Consider the following 27,400-nt stretch of genomic DNA (forward strand, 5'->3'; position numbering starts at 1 on the left):
GCCTTCTTCGCTGCTTTTCCACTAGTTTTAGGAGGCATTTTTTTTCACTATTTATTTTCCTTCACTTTGCACACTTCACACTTCACACTTCACTTGATTATAATATAGTGTAAAAGTGACACGCTTAAGTACTATTTTGCTGGCAAAGAGTTCGTTTATTCGGTCAATTAGGCACGAAGCGCCATCGGCCCGAGTGTGCGCAGCTGTCTGTACAACAAAAAAGTATATATACAGCGACTGTGTTAGCATGAATGGCATATAGTGCTAGTGTGCAGTGCAGTTCATAGTGTAATATTCTTTGTGTGAAATAATAATTGTGCTAAATCAAAAATGTCCGGTCGCGGTAAAGGTGGTAAAGTGAAGGGAAAGGCAAAGTCGCGGTCAAACCGTGCTGGTCTTCAATTTCCCGTCGGTCGTATACACCGTTTGTTGCGCAAAGGCAATTATGCCGAACGTGTTGGTGCCGGTGCTCCAGTATATTTAGCTGCTGTTATGGAATATTTGGCAGCTGAAGTTTTGGAATTGGCCGGTAATGCTGCCCGCGATAACAAAAAAACAAGAATTATTCCTCGTCACTTACAATTGGCCATCCGAAATGACGAAGAATTAAATAAATTATTGTCGGGAGTGACCATTGCTCAAGGTGGCGTTTTGCCCAACATTCAAGCTGTACTTTTACCAAAGAAGACGGAGAAGAAAGCATAAATACATATACATACACAGTATACATCGCTAAAGTAAAAAAGTGTAAATCGACAAAACCGTCCTTTTCAGGACGACAAAATTCCCATACAAAGAGGTTAATAATATTATTTTGTTAAAAATTTACAAAAATAAATATTTATTTGATGCATTATTAATACACAATATATATATGTATATATGTATATGTATGTGGGTTCCATACGTTTATATGTATGCAGATATGTATATATGTATAGAGGATACATATGAATGTACATGTATACTAGAAACAGTCGTCTACGTACAGTACAGTTTGTAGACGCTAAGTGTGTAGGGTAGATATGTACATATGTATATGTTGTGTGCATCTACATATGTACATTAAACACATATTAAAAATTATTTGATGTGAATTTTTGATCATATTGTTTTAGAAATTGTGGTCCTGAAAAGGACCGTTTTGGGTATTTATTTGATTTAATACAATTAAGCACGTTCTCCACGAATACGTCTGGCCAATTGGATATCTTTTGGCATAATTGTTACACGTTTTGCATGAATGGCACACAAATTGGTATCCTCAAACAGTCCAACCAAATATGCTTCACTAGCTTCTTGTAGAGCCATAACAGCTGAACTTTGGAAACGTAAATCAGTTTTGAAATCTTGAGCAATTTCTCGAACTAATCGTTGGAATGGCAATTTGCGGATTAATAATTCGGTACTTTTTTGATAACGACGAATTTCACGCAATGCCACTGTACCAGGACGATAACGATGAGGCTTCTTAACACCACCAGTTGCCGGAGCACTCTTACGTGCTGCTTTTGTTGCCAATTGTTTACGAGGTGCTTTACCACCGGTCGACTTTTACCACGGGCTGTTTGCTTTGTACGAGCCATTTTTCTCACTGCACTATATTTTACTATTTAACACTCACTGTACTACACTATTCACTGCACTTATATTTCCATGCAAAATAAACGCTTAAGTAAGAAAATGCCTAAAATTGTTCCATAAGTTCATAAAATCGGGGTGTGTGTTAGAAAGAGATAAAAATCATTGATTGCTGTAGATTTTTTGTATAAATACACGTGCGTTCGCTAGAGCACAACACAGTGAATAGTGAACAGTGAGTGAGTGAACATACTTGGTGCAAACAAAAAAATAAGTGAATAAAAATGACTGGTCGCGGCAAAGGTGGAAAAGGCTTGGGTAAAGGTGGTGCTAAGCGTCATCGTAAGGTTTTACGTGATAACATCCAGGGTATCACTAAACCAGCTATTCGGCGTTTGGCACGTCGTGGAGGTGTAAAACGTATATCTGGCTTGATATATGAAGAAACTCGTGGTGTTTTAAAAGTATTTTTGGAGAATGTTATTCGTGATGCAGTTACTTATACTGAACACGCCAAAAGGAAAACAGTTACAGCAATGGATGTTGTATATGCTTTGAAGAGACAGGGACGTACCTTGTATGGATTCGGCGGTTAAACAATTTTTACTAACATATGTATGTACGTGTACAGCATAAACAAAACGGTCCTTTTCAGGACCACGATATACATTCAACGAAGATTCAAAATAATTTTGATTTAACATATATGTATTATATATATATATATATAATTTAAAAATTTTTGCGTATACTTATGTAATATTATATCTTTAAAATTCTTAATTTGACAGTAATTGACATTCAATCAAATGATAAATATTAATTTTTAACGATATTCTATTTTAATATATATTTCTATTTTATTATACTTTAATAATTTAAAATAATGAATGACGGAAAAAAACCAAAACCACTATATTAAGTACGTATATGCACATATAAGATGGGGTTAAATTTTTTCATGCGCCAGTAATTAGCATTATATCCAATTGAATATTAGTTATTAAATATGTAAATACTCGAATACGTTAATCATTTTCATAATTTTTCGTCGTTTATACCTAACCTAACCCTGATTATACGAAATTAGGTTTCAAATTAATGAAATATTAGTTGATATACAAATTTCATCATATATACACACATGCATATGTATGTATGTATGTATATATGTATTTAATAATTTACTATAAATATATTATTTTGGTATACATTTATGCAATAATATATATATAAATTGTATATTTAACTAGTAATCATTATAGTCTTATTATTATTTTCATTTTGTGTTGAAAATTTGAGTCTATCGCCTGTATACACTTCATAGTTAATGAATAACAGCAAAATGGCCCCAGTGATAACCACTAGAAATTTATTAAATTTTATTTTTATTTATTTCTTAAAAAAATCTTGTTGTAACTTGTTTAGATCATTAATTATATGAATTATTTATAATTTGTAAAATAATATTAGGAATTAATTTGAAAATTCTTGAGAAAATCGAAATTTAAGAGGAAATTTTTGACTTTTAGAGCACAAAGTTTGGACAAAATCTCATTTTACATGAAAAATATATATTGCAAAGAAAAATGTGTAATAGATTATCAAAGCAACACATTTAGGCTATAGAATTACATTTAAAACATTTTGATAAATTCAATATTCGATTTTTAGTCAATTAAATAAACTTCAAAGTTTGTCATATTGAGATGTTAATTTGCACTGGATCAGAAATTTTTGTCACACATCTTTTCTACTGGCGTCTCAAATTTTAAAGGGATAACAATTTTAAGATGTACATGGAAATTTTAGTGCTTAAAGTGTGTATATTATTATAACATCAATATCAATAAAGTGAAAATGTCTGATACAATTGCTGTTGCGAGTGTTGGTTCTCCGGTAGCGGGCTCCTCTGCTATTTCTGAGAAAAAAGTTCCTGCCAAAAAGGTAGTTAAGCCAAAAAAGCCTTCCGTTGCTCCTACTCATCCGCCGACACAACAAATGGTCGATGCATCAATTAAGAACTTAAAGGAACGTGGTGGCTCATCACTTTTGGCAATTAAGAAATACATCAGTGCTACATACAAATGTGATGCCCAAAAATTAGCACCATTCATCAAGCGGTATTTGAAGTCGGCTGTTACTAGTGGTAAATTGATTCAAACTAAAGGAAAGGGCGCATCCGGTTCTTTCAAACTATCAGTGGCGGCTAGTAAATCCAGTAAATCTGGAGAAGGTAAATCAAAGGCACAACAGAAAGCAGTGAAATCCACCGAGAAGAAGCCCAAAAAGAAATTGGCGAAATCGGCAGATGGTGTGGTGTCAAAGAAGAAGGCAGCGGTTGGTGGTAAGAAAGTTAGTGGCGAGAAAAAAGTGAAGAAAGCTGTTGCCAGTAAGAAAACAGCGGAGAAGAAGAAAAGTGAAAAGGTTAAAGCGAAAGATGCGAAAAAGACTGGATCAGTTAAAGCCAAACCAGCTAAAGCTAAATCGACTCCAAGCAAATCAAAGGCATTAAAAGCGAAAACGCCTAGTGTGAAAACCAAGAAAGCCGCGGCCAATAAAAAACCAGTCGCCAAGAAAGCGCCAGCTAAAAAGTAAACTATACAAAACAAAACTAAAGTGGCGTATAAGAAGTAAATAAGCCCTTTTCAGGGCTACAAAAAACCTTAACATATCGATCAAAAAATTATATTTAACAAAATCATTCGAAAAATTATATATATTTTAGAAATCCAATTAATTCATAATGTTCAAATTGTATTTTGCGCTCTCCACATATCACATCACCTATATATATGTACATATATGTATATTATATGTTATTAAATTATATCGCTATACGTAACAGTCATTCCATTCATTCATAATATGTACATATATAGGTATTGTATAATAAATTAGCTATATCTCTTTGTTGATTTATATATTGTGGCCCTGAAAAGGGCCTTTTTGCCATTCGTTACAAAATCTTTTGGATAAATTACTTGGAACTTGTGTATTTAGTGACAGCTTTGGTGCCTTCGCTCACAGCATGCTTGGCCAATTCACCGGGCAAAAGTAGACGTACAGCTGTTTGGATTTCCCGACTAGTGATAGTTGAACGTTTGTTGTAGTGAGCTAAACGCGATGCTTCGGCAGCAATACGTTCAAAAATATCATTTACGAAAGTGTTCATGATACTCATGGCTTTTGATGAAATACCAGTATCGGGATGTACTTGCTTCAATACTTTATAAATGTAAATTGCATAACTTTCCTTCCTCTTGCGCTTCTTCTTCTTGTCATTTTTGGTAATATTCTTCTGGGCCTTACCAGCCTTCTTCGCTGCTTTTCCACTAGTTTTAGGAGGCATTTTTTTTTCACTATTTATTTTCCTTCACTTTGCACACTTCACACTTCACACTTCACTTATTATAATATAGTGTAAAAGTGACACGCTTAAGTACTATTTTGCTGGCAAAGAGTTCGTTTATTCGGTCAATTAGGCACGAAGCGCCATCGGCCCGAGTGTGCGCAGCTGTCTGTACAACAAAAAAGTATATATACAGCGACTGTGTTAGCATGAATGGCATATAGTGCTAGTGTGCAGTGCAGTTCATAGTGTAATATTCTTTGTGTGAAATAATAATTGTGCTAAATCAAAAATGTCCGGTCGCGGTAAAGGTGGTAAAGTGAAGGGAAAGGCAAAGTCGCGGTCAAACCGTGCTGGTCTTCAATTTCCCGTCGGTCGTATACACCGTTTGTTGCGCAAAGGCAATTATGCCGAACGTGTTGGTGCCGGTGCTCCAGTATATTTAGCTGCTGTTATGGAATATTTGGCAGCTGAAGTTTTGGAATTGGCCGGTAATGCTGCCCGCGATAACAAAAAAACAAGAATTATTCCTCGTCACTTACAATTGGCCATCCGAAATGACGAAGAATTAAATAAATTATTGTCGGGAGTGACCATTGCTCAAGGTGGCGTTTTGCCCAACATTCAAGCTGTACTTTTACCAAAGAAGACGGAGAAGAAAGCATAAATACATATACATACACAGTATACATCGCTAAAGTAAAAAAGTGTAAATCGACAAAACCGTCCTTTTCAGGACGACAAAATTCCCATACAAAGAGGTTAATAATATTATTTTGTTAAAAATTTACAAAAATAAATATTTATTTGATGCATTATTAATACACAATATATATATGTATATATGTATATGTATGTGGGTTCCATACGTTTATATGTATGCAGATATGTATATATGTATAGAGGATACATATGAATGTACATGTATACTAGAAACAGTCGTCTACGTACAGTACAGTTTGTAGACGCTAAGTGTGTAGGGTAGATATGTACATATGTATATGTTGTGTGCATCTACATATGTACATTAAACACATATTAAAAATTATTTGATGTGAATTTTTGATCATATTGTTTTAGAAATTGTGGTCCTGAAAAGGACCGTTTTGGGTATTTATTTGATTTAATACAATTAAGCACGTTCTCCACGAATACGTCTGGCCAATTGGATATCTTTTGGCATAATTGTTACACGTTTTGCATGAATGGCACACAAATTGGTATCCTCAAACAGTCCAACCAAATATGCTTCACTAGCTTCTTGTAGAGCCATAACAGCTGAACTTTGGAAACGTAAATCAGTTTTGAAATCTTGAGCAATTTCTCGAACTAATCGTTGGAATGGCAATTTGCGGATTAATAATTCGGTACTTTTTTGATAACGACGAATTTCACGCAATGCCACTGTACCAGGACGATAACGATGAGGCTTCTTAACACCACCAGTTGCCGGAGCACTCTTACGTGCTGCTTTTGTTGCCAATTGTTTACGAGGTGCTTTACCACCGGTCGACTTACGGGCTGTTTGCTTTGTACGAGCCATTTTTCTCACTGCACTATATTTTACTATTTAACACTCACTGTACTACACTATTCACTGCACTTATATTTCCATGCAAAATAAACGCTTAAGTAAGAAAATGCCTAAAATTGTTCCATAAGTTCATAAAATCGGGGTGTGTGTTAGAAAGAGATAAAAATCATTGATTGCTGTAGATTTTTTGTATAAATACACGTGCGTTCGCTAGAGCACAACACAGTGAATAGTGAACAGTGAGTGAGTGAACATACTTGGTGCAAACAAAAAAATAAGTGAATAAAAATGACTGGTCGCGGCAAAGGTGGAAAAGGCTTGGGTAAAGGTGGTGCTAAGCGTCATCGTAAGGTTTTACGTGATAACATCCAGGGTATCACTAAACCAGCTATTCGGCGTTTGGCACGTCGTGGAGGTGTAAAACGTATATCTGGCTTGATATATGAAGAAACTCGTGGTGTTTTAAAAGTATTTTTGGAGAATGTTATTCGTGATGCAGTTACTTATACTGAACACGCCAAAAGGAAAACAGTTACAGCAATGGATGTTGTATATGCTTTGAAGAGACAGGGACGTACCTTGTATGGATTCGGCGGTTAAACAATTTTTACTAACATATGTATGTACGTGTACAGCATAAACAAAACGGTCCTTTTCAGGACCACGATATACATTCAACGAAGATTCAAAATAATTTTGATTTAACATATATGTATTATATATATATATATATAATTTAAAAATTTTTGCGTATACTTATGTAATATTATATCTTTAAAATTCTTAATTTGACAGTAATTGACATTCAATCAAATGATAAATATTAATTTTTAACGATATTCTATTTTAATATATATTTCTATTTTATTATACTTTAATAATTTAAAATAATGAATGACGGAAAAAAACCAAAACCACTATATTAAGTACGTATATGCACATATAAGATGGGGTTAAATTTTTTCATGCGCCAGTAATTAGCATTATATCCAATTGAATATTAGTTATTAAATATGTAAATACTCGAATACGTTAATCATTTTCATAATTTTTCGTCGTTTATACCTAACCTAACCCTGATTATACGAAATTAGGTTTCAAATTAATGAAATATTAGTTGATATACAAATTTCATCATATATACACACATACATATGTATGTATGTATGTATATATGTATTTAATAATTTACTATAAATATATTATTTTGGTATACATTTATGCAATAATATATATATAAATTGTATATTTAACTAGTAATCATTATAGTCTTATTATTATTTTCATTTTGTGTTGAAAATTTGAGTCTATCGCCTGTATACACTTCATAGTTAATGAATAACAGCAAAATGGCCCCAGTGATAACCACTAGAAATTTATTAAATTTTATTTTTATTTATTTCTTAAAAAAATCTTGTTGTAACTTGTTTAGATCATTAATTATATGAATTATTTATAATTTGTAAAATAATATTAGGAATTAATTTGAAAATTCTTGAGAAAATCGAAATTTAAGAGGAAATTTTTGACTTTTAGAGCACAAAGTTTGGACAAAATCTCATTTTACATGAAAAATATATATTGCAAAGAAAAATGTGTAATAGATTATCAAAGCAACACATTTAGGCTATAGAATTACATTTAAAACATTTTGATAAATTCAATATTCGATTTTTAGTCAATTAAATAAACTTCAAAGTTTGTCATATTGAGATGTTAATTTGCACTGGATCAGAAATTTTTGTCACACATCTTTTCTACTGGCGTCTCAAATTTTAAAGGGATAACAATTTTAAGATGTACATGGAAATTTTAGTGCTTAAAGTGTGTATATTATTATAACATCAATATCAATAAAGTGAAAATGTCTGATACAATTGCTGTTGCGAGTGTTGGTTCTCCGGTAGCGGGCTCCTCTGCTATTTCTGAGAAAAAAGTTCCTGCCAAAAAGGTAGTTAAGCCAAAAAAGCCTTCCGTTGCTCCTACTCATCCGCCGACACAACAAATGGTCGATGCATCAATTAAGAACTTAAAGGAACGTGGTGGCTCATCACTTTTGGCAATTAAGAAATACATCAGTGCTACATACAAATGTGATGCCCAAAAATTAGCACCATTCATCAAGCGGTATTTGAAGTCGGCTGTTACTAGTGGTAAATTGATTCAAACTAAAGGAAAGGGCGCATCCGGTTCTTTCAAACTATCAGTGGCGGCTAGTAAATCCAGTAAATCTGGAGAAGGTAAATCAAAGGCACAACAGAAAGCAGTGAAATCCACCGAGAAGAAGCCCAAAAAGAAATTGGCGAAATCGGCAGATGGTGTGGTGTCAAAGAAGAAGGCAGCGGTTGGTGGTAAGAAAGTTAGTGGCGAGAAAAAAGTGAAGAAAGCTGTTGCCAGTAAGAAAACAGCGGAGAAGAAGAAAAGTGAAAAGGTTAAAGCGAAAGATGCGAAAAAGACTGGATCAGTTAAAGCCAAACCAGCTAAAGCTAAATCGACTCCAAGCAAATCAAAGGCATTAAAAGCGAAAACGCCTAGTGTGAAAACCAAGAAAGCCGCGGCCAATAAAAAACCAGTCGCCAAGAAAGCGCCAGCTAAAAAGTAAACTATACAAAACAAAACTAAAGTGGCGTATAAGAAGTAAATAAGCCCTTTTCAGGGCTACAAAAAACCTTAACATATCGATCAAAAAATTATATTTAACAAAATCATTCGAAAAATTATATATATTTTAGAAATCCAATTAATTCATAATGTTCAAATTGTATTTTGCGCTCTCCACATATCACATCACCTATATATATGTACATATATGTATATTATATGTTATTAAATTATATCGCTATACGTAACAGTCATTCCATTCATTCATAATATGTACATATATAGGTATTGTATAATAAATTAGCTATATCTCTTTGTTGATTTATATATTGTGGCCCTGAAAAGGGCCTTTTTGCCATTCGTTACAAAATCTTTTGGATAAATTACTTGGAACTTGTGTATTTAGTGACAGCTTTGGTGCCTTCGCTCACAGCATGCTTGGCCAATTCACCGGGCAAAAGTAGACGTACAGCTGTTTGGATTTCCCGACTAGTGATAGTTGAACGTTTGTTGTAGTGAGCTAAACGCGATGCTTCGGCAGCAATACGTTCAAAAATATCATTTACGAAACTGTTCATGATACTCATGGCTTTTGATGAAATACCAGTATCGGGATGTACTTGCTTCAATACTTTATAAATGTAAATTGCATAACTTTCCTTCCTCTTGCGCTTCTTCTTCTTGTCATTTTTGGTAATATTCTTCTGGGCCTTACCAGCCTTCTTCGCTGCTTTTCCACTAGTTTTAGGAGGCATTTTTTTTCACTATTTATTTTCCTTCACTTTGCACACTTCACACTTCACACTTCACTTGATTATAATATAGTGTAAAAGTGACACGCTTAAGTACTATTTTGCTGGCAAAGAGTTCGTTTATTCGGTCAATTAGGCACGAAGCGCCATCGGCCCGAGTGTGCGCAGCTGTCTGTACAACAAAAAAGTATATATACAGCGACTGTGTTAGCATGAATGGCATATAGTGCTAGTGTGCAGTGCAGTTCATAGTGTAATATTCTTTGTGTGAAATAATAATTGTGCTAAATCAAAAATGTCCGGTCGCGGTAAAGGTGGTAAAGTGAAGGGAAAGGCAAAGTCGCGGTCAAACCGTGCTGGTCTTCAATTTCCCGTCGGTCGTATACACCGTTTGTTGCGCAAAGGCAATTATGCCGAACGTGTTGGTGCCGGTGCTCCAGTATATTTAGCTGCTGTTATGGAATATTTGGCAGCTGAAGTTTTGGAATTGGCCGGTAATGCTGCCCGCGATAACAAAAAAACAAGAATTATTCCTCGTCACTTACAATTGGCCATCCGAAATGACGAAGAATTAAATAAATTATTGTCGGGAGTGACCATTGCTCAAGGTGGCGTTTTGCCCAACATTCAAGCTGTACTTTTACCAAAGAAGACGGAGAAGAAAGCATAAATACATATACATACACAGTATACATCGCTAAAGTAAAAAAGTGTAAATCGACAAAACCGTCCTTTTCAGGACGACAAAATTCCCATACAAAGAGGTTAATAATATTATTTTGTTAAAAATTTACAAAAATAAATATTTATTTGATGCATTATTAATACACAATATATATATGTATATATGTATATGTATGTGGGTTCCATACGTTTATATGTATGCAGATATGTATATATGTATAGAGGATACATATGAATGTACATGTATACTAGAAACAGTCGTCTACGTACAGTACAGTTTGTAGACGCTAAGTGTGTAGGGTAGATATGTACATATGTATATGTTGTGTGCATCTACATATGTACATTAAACACATATTAAAAATTATTTGATGTGAATTTTTGATCATATTGTTTTAGAAATTGTGGTCCTGAAAAGGACCGTTTTGGGTATTTATTTGATTTAATACAATTAAGCACGTTCTCCACGAATACGTCTGGCCAATTGGATATCTTTTGGCATAATTGTTACACGTTTTGCATGAATGGCACACAAATTGGTATCCTCAAACAGTCCAACCAAATATGCTTCACTAGCTTCTTGTAGAGCCATAACAGCTGAACTTTGGAAACGTAAATCAGTTTTGAAATCTTGAGCAATTTCTCGAACTAATCGTTGGAATGGCAATTTGCGGATTAATAATTCGGTACTTTTTTGATAACGACGAATTTCACGCAATGCCACTGTACCAGGACGATAACGATGAGGCTTCTTAACACCACCAGTTGCCGGAGCACTCTTACGTGCTGCTTTTGTTGCCAATTGTTTACGAGGTGCTTTACCACCGGTCGACTTACGGGCTGTTTGCTTTGTACGAGCCATTTTTCTCACTGCACTATATTTTACTATTTAACACTCACTGTACTACACTATTCACTGCACTTATATTTCCATGCAAAATAAACGCTTAAGTAAGAAAATGCCTAAAATTGTTCCATAAGTTCATAAAATCGGGGTGTGTGTTAGAAAGAGATAAAAATCATTGATTGCTGTAGATTTTTTGTATAAATACACGTGCGTTCGCTAGAGCACAACACAGTGAATAGTGAACAGTGAGTGAGTGAACATACTTGGTGCAAACAAAAAAATAAGTGAATAAAAATGACTGGTCGCGGCAAAGGTGGAAAAGGCTTGGGTAAAGGTGGTGCTAAGCGTCATCGTAAGGTTTTACGTGATAACATCCAGGGTATCACTAAACCAGCTATTCGGCGTTTGGCACGTCGTGGAGGTGTAAAACGTATATCTGGCTTGATATATGAAGAAACTCGTGGTGTTTTAAAAGTATTTTTGGAGAATGTTATTCGTGATGCAGTTACTTATACTGAACACGCCAAAAGGAAAACAGTTACAGCAATGGATGTTGTATATGCTTTGAAGAGACAGGGACGTACCTTGTATGGATTCGGCGGTTAAACAATTTTTACTAACATATGTATGTACGTGTACAGCATAAACAAAACGGTCCTTTTCAGGACCACGATATACATTCAACGAAGATTCAAAATAATTTTGATTTAACATATATGTATTATATATATATATATATAATTTAAAAATTTTTGCGTATACTTATGTAATATTATATCTTTAAAATTCTTAATTTGACAGTAATTGACATTCAATCAAATGATAAATATTAATTTTTAACGATATTCTATTTTAATATATATTTCTATTTTATTATACTTTAATAATTTAAAATAATGAATGACGGAAAAAAACCAAAACCACTATATTAAGTACGTATATGCACATATAAGATGGGGTTAAATTTTTTCATGCGCCAGTAATTAGCATTATATCCAATTGAATATTAGTTATTAAATATGTAAATACTCGAATACGTTAATCATTTTCATAATTTTTCGTCGTTTATACCTAACCTAACCCTGATTATACGAAATTAGGTTTCAAATTAATGAAATATTAGTTGATATACAAATTTCATCATATATACACACATACATATGTATGTATGTATGTATATATGTATTTAATAATTTACTATAAATATATTATTTTGGTATACATTTATGCAATAATATATATATAAATTGTATATTTAACTAGTAATCATTATAGTCTTATTATTATTTTCATTTTGTGTTGAAAATTTGAGTCTATCGCCTGTATACACTTCATAGTTAATGAATAACAGCAAAATGGCCCCAGTGATAACCACTAGAAATTTATTAAATTTTATTTTTATTTATTTCTTAAAAAAATCTTGTTGTAACTTGTTTAGATCATTAATTATATGAATTATTTATAATTTGTAAAATAATATTAGGAATTAATTTGAAAATTCTTGAGAAAATCGAAATTTAAGAGGAAATTTTTGACTTTTAGAGCACAAAGTTTGGACAAAATCTCATTTTACATGAAAAATATATATTGCAAAGAAAAATGTGTAATAGATTATCAAAGCAACACATTTAGAACATTTTGATAAATTCAATATTCGATTTTTAGTCAATTAAATAAACTTCAAAGTTTGTCATATTGAGATGTTAATTTGCACTGGATCAGAAATTTTTGTCACACATCTTTTCTACTGGCGTCTCAAATTTTAAAGGGATAACAATTTTAAGATGTACATGGAAATTTTAGTGCTTAAAGTGTGTATATTATTATAACATCAATATCAATAAAGTGAAAATGTCTGATACAATTGCTGTTGCGAGTGTTGGTTCTCCGGTAGCGGGCTCCTCTGCTATTTCTGAGAAAAAAGTTCCTGCCAAAAAGGTAGTTAAGCCAAAAAAGCCTTCCGTTGCTCCTACTCATCCGCCGACACAACAAATGGTCGATGCATCAATTAAGAACTTAAAGGAACGTGGTGGCTCATCACTTTTGGCAATTAAGAAATACATCAGTGCTACATACAAATGTGATGCCCAAAAATTAGCACCATTCATCAAGCGGTATTTGAAGTCGGCTGTTACTAGTGGTAAATTGATTCAAACTAAAGGAAAGGGCGCATCCGGTTCTTTCAAACTATCAGTGGCGGCTAGTAAATCCAGTAAATCTGGAGAAGGTAAATCAAAGGCACAACAGAAAGCAGTGAAATCCACCGAGAAGAAGCCCAAAAAGAAATTGGCGAAATCGGCAGATGGTGTGGTGTCAAAGAAGAAGGCAGCGGTTGGTGGTAAGAAAGTTAGTGGCGAGAAAAAAGTGAAGAAAGCTGTTGCCAGTAAGAAAACAGCGGAGAAGAAGAAAAGTGAAAAGGTTAAAGCGAAAGATGCGAAAAAGACTGGATCAGTTAAAGCCAAACCAGCTAAAGCTAAATCGACTCCAAGCAAATCAAAGGCATTAAGAGCGAAAACGCCTAGTGTGAAAACCAAGAAAGCCGCGGCCAATAAAAAACCAGTCGCCAAGAAAGCGCCAGCTAAAAAGTAAACTATACAAAACAAAACTAAAGTGGCGTATAAGAAGTAAATAAGCCCTTTTCAGGGCTACAAAAAACCTTAACATATCGATCAAAAAATTATATTTAACAAAATCATTCGAAAAATTATATATATTTTAGAAATCCAATTAATTCATAATGTTCAAATTGTATTTTGCGCTCTCCACATATCACATCACCTATATATATGTACATATATGTATATTATATGTTATTAAATTATATCGCTATACGTAACAGTCATTCCATTCATTCATAATATGTACATATATAGGTATTGTATAATAAATTAGCTATATCTCTTTGTTGATTTATATATTGTGGCCCTGAAAAGGGCCTTTTTGCCATTCGTTACAAAATCTTTTGGATAAATTACTTGGAACTTGTGTATTTAGTGACAGCTTTGGTGCCTTCGCTCACAGCATGCTTGGCCAATTCACCGGGCAAAAGTAGACGTACAGCTGTTTGGATTTCCCGACTAGTGATAGTTGAACGTTTGTTGTAGTGAGCTAAACGCGATGCTTCGGCAGCAATACGTTCAAAAATATCATTTACGAAACTGTTCATGATACTCATGGCTTTTGATGAAATACTAGTATCGGGATGTACTTGCTTCAATACTTTATAAATGTAAATTGCATAACTTTCCTTCCTCTTGCGCTTCTTCTTCTTGTCATTTTTGGTAATATTCTTCTGGGCCTTACCAGCCTTCTTCGCTGCTTTTCCACTAGTTTTAGGAGGCATTTTTTTTTCACTATTTATTTTCCTTCACTTTGCACACTTCACACTTCACACTTCACTTGATTATAATATAGTGTAAAAGTGACACGCTTAAGTACTATTTTGCTGGCAAAGAGTTCGTTTATTCGGTCAATTAGGCACGAAGCGCCATCGGCCCGAGTGTGCGCAGCTGTCTGTACAACAAAAAAGTATATATACAGCGACTGTGTTAGCATGAATGGCATATAGTGCTAGTGTGCAGTGCAGTTCATAGTGTAATATTCTTTGTGTGAAATAATAATTGTGCTAAATCAAAAATGTCCGGTCGCGGTAAAGGTGGTAAAGTGAAGGGAAAGGCAAAGTCGCGGTCAAACCGTGCTGGTCTTCAATTTCCCGTCGGTCGTATACACCGTTTGTTGCGCAAAGGCAATTATGCCGAACGTGTTGGTGCCGGTGCTCCAGTATATTTAGCTGCTGTTATGGAATATTTGGCAGCTGAAGTTTTGGAATTGGCCGGTAATGCTGCCCGCGATAACAAAAAAACAAGAATTATTCCTCGTCACTTACAATTGGCCATCCGAAATGACGAAGAATTAAATAAATTATTGTCGGGAGTGACCATTGCTCAAGGTGGCGTTTTGCCCAACATTCAAGCTGTACTTTTACCAAAGAAGACGGAGAAGAAAGCATAAATACATATACATACACAGTATACATCGCTAAAGTAAAAAAGTGTAAATCGACAAAACCGTCCTTTTCAGGACGACAAAATTCCCATACAAAGAGGTTAATAATATTATTTTGTTAAAAATTTACAAAAATAAATATTTATTTGATGCATTATTAATACACAATATATATATGTATATATGTATATGTATGTGGGTTCCATACGTTTATATGTATGCAGATATGTATATATGTATAGAGGATACATATGAATGTACATGTATACTAGAAACAGTCGTCTACGTACAGTACAGTTTGTAGACGCTAAGTGTGTAGGGTAGATATGTACATATGTATATGTTGTGTGCATCTACATATGTACATTAAACACATATTAAAAATTATTTGATGTGAATTTTTGATCATATTGTTTTAGAAATTGTGGTCCTGAAAAGGACCGTTTTGGGTATTTATTTGATTTAATACAATTAAGCACGTTCTCCACGAATACGTCTGGCCAATTGGATATCTTTTGGCATAATTGTTACACGTTTTGCATGAATGGCACACAAATTGGTATCCTCAAACAGTCCAACCAAATATGCTTCACTAGCTTCTTGTAGAGCCATAACAGCTGAACTTTGGAAACGTAAATCAGTTTTGAAATCTTGAGCAATTTCTCGAACTAATCGTTGGTTCGACGTACGGGCTGTTTGCTTTGTACGAGCCATTTTTCTCACTGCACTATATTTTACTATTTAACACTCACTGTACTACACTATTCACTGCACTTATATTTCCATGCAAAATAAACGCTTAAGTAAGAAAATGCCTAAAATTGTTCCATAAGTTCATAAAATCGGGGTGTGTGTTAGAAAGAGATAAAAATCATTGATTGCTGTAGATTTTTTGTATAAATACACGTGCGTTCGCTAGAGCACAACACAGTGAATAGTGAACAGTGAGTGAGTGAACATACTTGGTGCAAACAAAAAAATAAGTGAATAAAAATGACTGGTCGCGGCAAAGGTGGAAAAGGCTTGGGTAAAGGTGGTGCTAAGCGTCATCGTAAGGTTTTACGTGATAACATCCAGGGTATCACTAAACCAGCTATTCGGCGTTTGGCACGTCGTGGAGGTGTAAAACGTATATCTGGCTTGATATATGAAGAAACTCGTGGTGTTTTAAAAGTATTTTTGGAGAATGTTATTCGTGATGCAGTTACTTATACTGAACACGCCAAAAGGAAAACAGTTACAGCAATGGATGTTGTATATGCTTTGAAGAGACAGGGACGTACCTTGTATGGATTCGGCGGTTAAACAATTTTTACTAACATATGTATGTACGTGTACAGCATAAACAAAACGGTCCTTTTCAGGACCACGATATACATTCAACGAAGATTCAAAATAATTTTGATTTAACATATATGTATTATATATATATATATATATAATTTAAAAATTTTTGCGTATACTTATGTAATATTATATCTTTAAAATTCTTAATTTGACAGTAATTGACATTCAATCAAATGATAAATATTAATTTTTAACGATATTCTATTTTAATATATATTTCTATTTTATTATACTTTAATAATTTAAAATAATGAATGACGGAAAAAAACCAAAACCACTATATTAAGTACGTATATGCACATATAAGATGGGGTTAAATTTTTTCATGCGCCAGTAATTAGCATTATATCCAATTGAATATTAGTTATTAAATATGTAAATACTCGAATACGTTAATCATTTTCATAATTTTTCGTCGTTTATACCTAACCTAACCCTGATTATACGAAATTAGGTTTCAAATTAATGAAATATTAGTTGATATACAAATTTCATCATATATACACACATGCATATGTATGTATGTATGTATATATGTATTTAATAATTTACTATAAATATATTATTTTGGTATACATTTATGCAATAATATATATATAAATTGTATATTTAACTAGTAATCATTATAGTCTTATTATTATTTTCATTTTGTGTTGAAAATTTGAGTCTATCGCCTGTATACACTTCATAGTTAATGAATAACAGCAAAATGGCCCCAGTGATAACCACTAGAAATTTATTAAATTTTATTTTTATTTATTTCTTAAAAAAATCTTGTTGTAACTTGTTTAGATCATTAATTATATGAATTATTTATAATTTGTAAAATAATATTAGGAATTAATTTGAAAATTCTTGAGAAAATCGAAATTTAAGAGGAAATTTTTGACTTTTAGAGCACAAAGTTTGGACAAAATCTCATTTTACATGAAAAATATATATTGCAAAGAAAAATGTGTAATAGATTATCAAAGCAACACATTTAGGCTATAGAATTACATTTAAAACATTTTGATAAATTCAATATTCGATTTTTAGTCAATTAAATAAACTTCAAAGTTTGTCATATTGAGATGTTAATTTGCACTGGATCAGAAATTTTTGTCACACATCTTTTCTACTGGCGTCTCAAATTTTAAAGGGATAACAATTTTAAGATGTACATGGAAATTTTAGTGCTTAAAGTGTGTATATTATTATAACATCAATATCAATAAAGTGAAAATGTCTGATACAATTGCTGTTGCGAGTGTTGGTTCTCCGGTAGCGGGCTCCTCTGCTATTTCTGAGAAAAAAGTTCCTGCCAAAAAGGTAGTTAAGCCAAAAAAGCCTTCCGTTGCTCCTACTCATCCGCCGACACAACAAATGGTCGATGCATCAATTAAGAACTTAAAGGAACGTGGTGGCTCATCACTTTTGGCAATTAAGAAATACATCAGTGCTACATACAAATGTGATGCCCAAAAATTAGCACCATTCATCAAGCGGTATTTGAAGTCGGCTGTTACTAGTGGTAAATTGATTCAAACTAAAGGAAAGGGCGCATCCGGTTCTTTCAAACTATCAGTGGCGGCTAGTAAATCCAGTAAATCTGGAGAAGGTAAATCAAAGGCACAACAGAAAGCAGTGAAATCCACCGAGAAGAAGCCCAAAAAGAAATTGGCGAAATCGGCAGATGGTGTGGTGTCAAAGAAGAAGGCAGCGGTTGGTGGTAAGAAAGTTAGTGGCGAGAAAAAAGTGAAGAAAGCTGTTGCCAGTAAGAAAACAGCGGAGAAGAAGAAAAGTGAAAAGGTTAAAGCGAAAGATGCGAAAAAGACTGGATCAGTTAAAGCCAAACCAGCTAAAGCTAAATCGACTCCAAGCAAATCAAAGGCATTAAAAGCGAAAACGCCTAGTGTGAAAACCAAGAAAGCCGCGGCCAATAAAAAACCAGTCGCCAAGAAAGCGCCAGCTAAAAAGTAAACTATACAAAACAAAACTAAAGTGGCGTATAAGAAGTAAATAAGCCCTTTTCAGGGCTACAAAAAACCTTAACATATCGATCAAAAAATTATATTTAACAAAATCATTCGAAAAATTATATATATTTTAGAAATCCAATTAATTCATAATGTTCAAATTGTATTTTGCGCTCTCCACATATCACATCACCTATATATATGTACATATATGTATATTATATGTTATTAAATTATATCGCTATACGTAACAGTCATTCCATTCATTCATAATATGTACATATATAGGTATTGTATAATAAATTAGCTATATCTCTTTGTTGATTTATATATTGTGGCCCTGAAAAGGGCCTTTTTGCCATTCGTTACAAAATCTTTTGGATAAATTACTTGGAACTTGTGTATTTAGTGACAGCTTTGGTGCCTTCGCTCACAGCATGCTTGGCCAATTCACCGGGCAAAAGTAGACGTACAGCTGTTTGGATTTCCCGACTAGTGATAGTTGAACGTTTGTTGTAGTGAGCTAAACGCGATGCTTCGGCAGCAATACGTTCAAAAATATCATTTACGAAACTGTTCATGATACTCATGGCTTTTGATGAAATACCAGTATCGGGATGTACTTGCTTCAATACTTTATAAATGTAAATTGCATAACTTTCCTTCCTCTTGCGCTTCTTCTTCTTGTCATTTTTGGTAATATTCTTCTGGGCCTTACCAGCCTTCTTCGCTGCTTTTCCACTAGTTTTAGGAGGCATTTTTTTTTCACTATTTATTTTCCTTCACTTTGCACACTTCACACTTCACACTTCACTTGATTATAATATAGTGTAAAAGTGACACGCTTAAGTACTATTTTGCTGGCAAAGAGTTCGTTTATTCGGTCAATTAGGCACGAAGCGCCATCGGCCCGAGTGTGCGCAGCTGTCTGTACAACAAAAAAGTATATATACAGCGACTGTGTTAGCATGAATGGCATATAGTGCTAGTGTGCAGTGCAGTTCATAGTGTAATATTCTTTGTGTGAAATAATAATTGTGCTAAATCAAAAATGTCCGGTCGCGGTAAAGGTGGTAAAGTGAAGGGAAAGGCAAAGTCGCGGTCAAACCGTGCTGGTCTTCAATTTCCCGTCGGTCGTATACACCGTTTGTTGCGCAAAGGCAATTATGCCGAACGTGTTGGTGCCGGTGCTCCAGTATATTTAGCTGCTGTTATGGAATATTTGGCAGCTGAAGTTTTGGAATTGGCCGGTAATGCTGCCCGCGATAACAAAAAAACAAGAATTATTCCTCGTCACTTACAATTGGCCATCCGAAATGACGAAGAATTAAATAAATTATTGTCGGGAGTGACCATTGCTCAAGGTGGCGTTTTGCCCAACATTCAAGCTGTACTTTTACCAAAGAAGACGGAGAAGAAAGCATAAATACATATACATACACAGTATACATCGCTAAAGTAAAAAAGTGTAAATCGACAAAACCGTCCTTTTCAGGACGACAAAATTCCCATACAAAGAGGTTAATAATATTATTTTGTTAAAAATTTACAAAAATAAATATTTATTTGATGCATTATTAATACACAATATATATATGTATATATGTATATGTATGTGGGTTCCATACGTTTATATGTATGCAGATATGTATATATGTATAGAGGATACATATGAATGTACATGTATACTAGAAACAGTCGTCTACGTACAGTACAGTTTGTAGACGCTAAGTGTGTAGGGTAGATATGTACATATGTATATGTTGTGTGCATCTACATATGTACATTAAACACATATTAAAAATTATTTGATGTGAATTTTTGATCATATTGTTTTAGAAATTGTGGTCCTGAAAAGGACCGTTTTGGGTATTTATTTGATTTAATACAATTAAGCACGTTCTCCACGAATACGTCTGGCCAATTGGATATCTTTTGGCATAATTGTTACACGTTTTGCATGAATGGCACACAAATTGGTATCCTCAAACAGTCCAACCAAATATGCTTCACTAGCTTCTTGTAGAGCCATAACAGCTGAACTTTGGAAACGTAAATCAGTTTTGAAATCTTGAGCAATTTCTCGAACTAATCGTTGGAATGGCAATTTGCGGATTAATAATTCGGTACTTTTTTGATAACGACGAATTTCACGCAATGCCACTGTACCAGGACGATAACGATGAGGCTTCTTAACACCACCAGTTGCCGGAGCACTCTTACGTGCTGCTTTTGTTGCCAATTGTTTACGAGGTGCTTTACCACCGGTCGACTTACGGGCTGTTTGCTTTGTACGAGCCATTTTTCTCACTGCACTATATTTTACTATTTAACACTCACTGTACTACACTATTCACTGCACTTATATTTCCATGCAAAATAAACGCTTAAGTAAGAAAATGCCTAAAATTGTTCCATAAGTTCATAAAATCGGGGTGTGTGTTAGAAAGAGATAAAAATCATTGATTGCTGTAGATTTTTTGTATAAATACACGTGCGTTCGCTAGAGCACAACACAGTGAATAGTGAACAGTGAGTGAGTTAACATACTTGGTGCAAACAAAAAAATAAGTGAATAAAAATGACTGGTCGCGGCAAAGGTGGAAAAGGCTTGGGTAAAGGTGGTGCTAAGCGTCATCGTAAGGTTTTACGTGATAACATCCAGGGTATCACTAAACCAGCTATTCGGCGTTTGGCACGTCGTGGAGGTGTAAAACGTATATCTGGCTTGATATATGAAGAAACTCGTGGTGTTTTAAAAGTATTTTTGGAGAATGTTATTCGTGATGCAGTTACTTATACTGAACACGCCAAAAGGAAAACAGTTACAGCAATGGATGTTGTATATGCTTTGAAGAGACAGGGACGTACCTTGTATGGATTCGGCGGTTAAACAATTTTTACTAACATATGTATGTACGTGTACAGCATAAACAAAACGGTCCTTTTCAGGACCACGATATACATTCAACGAAGATTCAAAATAATTTTGATTTAACATATATGTATTATATATATATATATATAATTTAAAAATTTTTGCGTATACTTATGTAATATTATATCTTTAAAATTCTTAATTTGACAGTAATTGACATTCAATCAAATGATAAATATTAATTTTTAACGATATTCTATTTTAATATATATTTCTATTTTATTATACTTTAATAATTTAAAATAATGAATGACGGAAAAAAACCAAAACCACTATATTAAGTACGTATATGCACATATAAGATGGGGTTAAATTTTTTCATGCGCCAGTAATTAGCATTATATCCAATTGAATATTAGTTATTAAATATGTAAATACTCGAATACGTTAATCATTTTCATAATTTTTCGTCGTTTATACCTAACCTAACCCTGATTATACGAAATTAGGTTTCAAATTAATGAAATATTAGTTGATATACAAATTTCATCATATATACACACATGCATATGTATGTATGTATGTATATATGTATTTAATAATTTACTATAAATATATTATTTTGGTATACATTTATGCAATAATATATATATAAATTGTATATTTAACTAGTAATCATTATAGTCTTATTATTATTTTCATTTTGTGTTGAAAATTTGAGTCTATCGCCTGTATACACTTCATAGTTAATGAATAACAGCAAAATGGCCCCAGTGATAACCACTAGAAATTTATTAAATTTTATTTTTATTTATTTCTTAAAAAAATCTTGTTGTAACTTGTTTAGATCATTAATTATATGAATTATTTATAATTTGTAAAATAATATTAGGAATTAATTTGAAAATTCTTGAGAAAATCGAAATTTAAGAGGAAATTTTTGACTTTTAGAGCACAAAGTTTGGACAAAATCTCATTTTACATGAAAAATATATATTGCAAAGAAAAATGTGTAATAGATTATCAAAGCAACACATTTAGGCTATAGAATTACATTTAAAACATTTTGATAAATTCAATATTCGATTTTTAGTCAATTAAATAAACTTCAAAGTTTGTCATATTGAGATGTTAATTTGCACTGGATCAGAAATTTTTGTCACACATCTTTTCTACTGGCGTCTCAAATTTTAAAGGGATAACAATTTTAAGATGTACATGGAAATTTTAGTGCTTAAAGTGTGTATATTATTATAACATCAATATCAATAAAGTGAAAATGTCTGATACAATTGCTGTTGCGAGTGTTGGTTCTCCGGTAGCGGGCTCCTCTGCTATTTCTGAGAAAAAAGTTCCTGCCAAAAAGGTAGTTAAGCCAAAAAAGCCTTCCGTTGCTCCTACTCATCCGCCGACACAACAAATGGTCGATGCATCAATTAAGAACTTAAAGGAACGTGGTGGCTCATCACTTTTGGCAATTAAGAAATACATCAGTGCTACATACAAATGTGATGCCCAAAAATTAGCACCATTCATCAAGCGGTATTTGAAGTCGGCTGTTACTAGTGGTAAATTGATTCAAACTAAAGGAAAGGGCGCATCCGGTTCTTTCAAACTATCAGTGGCGGCTAGTAAATCCAGTAAATCTGGAGAAGGTAAATCAAAGGCACAACAGAAAGCAGTGAAATCCACCGAGAAGAAGCCCAAAAAGAAATTGGCGAAATCGGCAGATGGTGTGGTGTCAAAGAAGAAGGCAGCGGTTGGTGGTAAGAAAGTTAGTGGCGAGAAAAAAGTGAAGAAAGCTGTTGCCAGTAAGAAAACAGCGGAGAAGAAGAAAAGTGAAAAGGTTAAAGCGAAAGATGCGAAAAAGACTGGATCAGTTAAAGCCAAACCAGCTAAAGCTAAATCGACTCCAAGCAAATCAAAGGCATTAAAAGCGAAAACGCCTAGTGTGAAAACCAAGAAAGCCGCGGCCAATAAAAAACCAGTCGCCAAGAAAGCGCCAGCTAAAAAGTAAACTATACAAAACAAAACTAAAGTGGCGTATAAGAAGTAAATAAGCCCTTTTCAGGGCTACAAAAAACCTTAACATATCGATCAAAAAATTATATTTAACAAAATCATTCGAAAAATTATATATATTTTAGAAATCCAATTAATTCATAATGTTCAAATTGTATTTTGCGCTCTCCACATATCACATCACCTATATATATGTACATATATGTATATTATATGTTATTAAATTATATCGCTATACGTAACAGTCATTCCATTCATTCATAATATGTACATATATAGGTATTGTATAATAAATTAGCTATATCTCTTTGTTGATTTATATATTGTGGCCCTGAAAAGGGCCTTTTTGCCATTCGTTACAAAATCTTTTGGATAAATTACTTGGAACTTGTGTATTTAGTGACAGCTTTGGTGCCTTCGCTCACAGCATGCTTGGCCAATTCACCGGGCAAAAGTAGACGTACAGCTGTTTGGATTTCCCGACTAGTGATAGTTGAACGTTTGTTGTAGTGAGCTAAACGCGATGCTTCGGCAGCAATACGTTCAAAAATATCATTTACGAAACTGTTCATGATACTCATGGCTTTTGATGAAATACCAGTATCGGGATGTACTTGCTTCAATACTTTATAAATGTAAATTGCATAACTTTCCTTCCTCTTGCGCTTCTTCTTCTTGTCATTTTTGGTAATATTCTTCTGGGCCTTACCAGCCTTCTTCGCTGCTTTTCCACTAGTTTTAGGAGGCATTTTTTTTTCACTATTTATTTTCCTTCACTTTGCACACTTCACACTTCACTTGATTATAATCTAGTGTAAAAGTGACACGCTTAAGTACTATTTTGCTGGCAAAGAGTTCGTTTATTCGGTCAATTAGGCACGAAGCGCCATCGGCCCGAGTGTGCGCAGCTGTCTGTACAACAAAAAAGTATATATACAGCGACTGTGTTAGCATGAATGGCATATAGTGCTAGTGTGCAGTGCAGTTCATAGTGTAATATTCTTTGTGTGAAATAATAATTGTGCTAAATCAAAAATGTCCGGTCGCGGTAAAGGTGGTAAAGTGAAGGGAAAGGCAAAGTCGCGGTCAAACCGTGCTGGTCTTCAATTTCCCGTCGGTCGTATACACCGTTTGTTGCGCAAAGGCAATTATGCCGAACGTGTTGGTGCCGGTGCTCCAGTATATTTAGCTGCTGTTATGGAATATTTGGCAGCTGAAGTTTTGGAATTGGCCGGTAATGCTGCCCGCGATAACAAAAAAACAAGAATTATTCCTCGTCACTTACAATTGGCCATCCGAAATGACGAAGAATTAAATAAATTATTGTCGGGAGTGACCATTGCTCAAGGTGGCGTTTTGCCCAACATTCAAGCTGTACTTTTACCAAAGAAGACGGAGAAGAAAGCATAAATACATATACATACACAGTATACATCGCTAAAGTAAAAAAGTGTAAATCGACAAAACCGTCCTTTTCAGGACGACAAAATTCCCATACAAAGAGGTTAATAATATTATTTTGTTAAAAATTTACAAAAATAAATATTTATTTGATGCATTATTAATACACAATATATATATGTATATATGTATATGTATGTGGGTTCCATACGTTTATATGTATGCAGATATGTATATATGTATAGAGGATACATATGAATGTACATGTATACTAGAAACAGTCGTCTACGTACAGTACAGTTTGTAGACGCTAAGTGTGTAGGGTAGATATGTACATATGTATATGTTGTGTGCATCTACATATGTACATTAAACACATATTAAAAATTATTTGATGTGAATTTTTGATCATATTGTTTTAGAAATTGTGGTCCTGAAAAGGACCGTTTTGGGTATTTATTTGATTTAATACAATTAAGCACGTTCTCCACGAATACGTCTGGCCAATTGGATATCTTTTGGCATAATTGTTACACGTTTTGCATGAATGGCACACAAATTGGTATCCTCAAACAGTCCAACCAAATATGCTTCACTAGCTTCTTGTAGAGCCATAACAGCTGAACTTTGGAAACGTAAATCAGTTTTGAAATCTTGAGCAATTTCTCGAACTAATCGTTGGAATGGCAATTTGCGGATTAATAATTCGGTACTTTTTTGATAACGACGAATTTCACGCAATGCCACTGTACCAGGACGATAACGATGAGGCTTCTTAACACCACCAGTTGCCGGAGCACTCTTACGTGCTGCTTTTGTTGCCAATTGTTTACGAGGTGCTTTACCACCGGTCGACTTACGGGCTGTTTGCTTTGTACGAGCCATTTTTCTCACTGCACTATATTTTACTATTTAACACTCACTGTACTACACTATTCACTGCACTTATATTTCCATGCAAAATAAACGCTTAAGTAAGAAAATGCCTAAAATTGTTCCATAAGTTCATAAAATCGGGGTGTGTGTTAGAAAGAGATAAAAATCATTGATTGCTGTAGATTTTTTGTATAAATACACGTGCGTTCGCTAGAGCACAACACAGTGAATAGTGAACAGTGAGTGAGTGAACATACTTGGTGCAAACAAAAAAATAAGTGAATAAAAATGACTGGTCGCGGCAAAGGTGGAAAAGGCTTGGGTAAAGGTGGTGCTAAGCGTCATCGTAAGGTTTTACGTGATAACATCCAGGGTATCACTAAACCAGCTATTCGGCGTTTGGCACGTCGTGGAGGTGTAAAACGTATATCTGGCTTGATATATGAAGAAACTCGTGGTGTTTTAAAAGTATTTTTGGAGAATGTTATTCGTGATGCAGTTACTTATACTGAACACGCCAAAAGGAAAACAGTTACAGCAATGGATGTTGTATATGCTTTGAAGAGACAGGGACGTACCTTGTATGGATTCGGCGGTTAAACAATTTTTACTAACATATGTATGTACGTGTACAGCATAAACAAAACGGTCCTTTTCAGGACCACGATATACATTCAACGAAGATTCAAAATAATTTTGATTTAACATATATGTATTATATATATATATATATAATTTAAAAATTTTTGCGTATACTTATGTAATATTATATCTTTAAAATTCTTAATTTGACAGTAATTGACATTCAATCAAATGATAAATATTAATTTTTAACGATATTCTATTTTAATATATATTTCTATTTTATTATACTTTAATAATTTAAAATAATGAATGACGGAAAAAAACCAAAACCACTATATTAAGTACGTATATGCACATATAAGATGGGGTTAAATTTTTTCATGCGCCAGTAATTAGCATTATATCCAATTGAATATTAGTTATTAAATATGTAAATACTCGAATACGTTAATCATTTTCATAATTTTTCGTCGTTTATACCTAACCTAACCCTGATTATACGAAATTAGGTTTCAAATTAATGAAATATTAGTTGATATACAAATTTCATCATATATACACACATGCATATGTATGTATGTATGTATATATGTATTTAATAATTTACTATAAATATATTATTTTGGTATACATTTATGCAATAATATATATATAAATTGTATATTTAACTAGTAATCATTATAGTCTTATTATTATTTTCATTTTGTGTTGAAAATTTGAGTCTATCGCCTGTATACACTTCATAGTTAATGAATAACAGCAAAATGGCCCCAGTGATAACCACTAGAAATTTATTAAATTTTATTTTTATTTATTTCTTAAAAAAATCTTGTTGTAACTTGTTTAGATCATTAATTATATGAATTATTTATAATTTGTAAAATAATATTAGGAATTAATTTGAAAATTCTTGAGAAAATCGAAATTTAAGAGGAAATTTTTGACTTTTAGAGCACAAAGTTTGGACAAAATCTCAT

Source organism: Zeugodacus cucurbitae, chromosome 3 (genome assembly GCF_028554725.1).
Source record: "Zeugodacus cucurbitae isolate PBARC_wt_2022May chromosome 3, idZeuCucr1.2, whole genome shotgun sequence".
In the NCBI taxonomy this organism is placed as follows: domain Eukaryota; kingdom Metazoa; phylum Arthropoda; class Insecta; order Diptera; family Tephritidae; genus Zeugodacus; species Zeugodacus cucurbitae.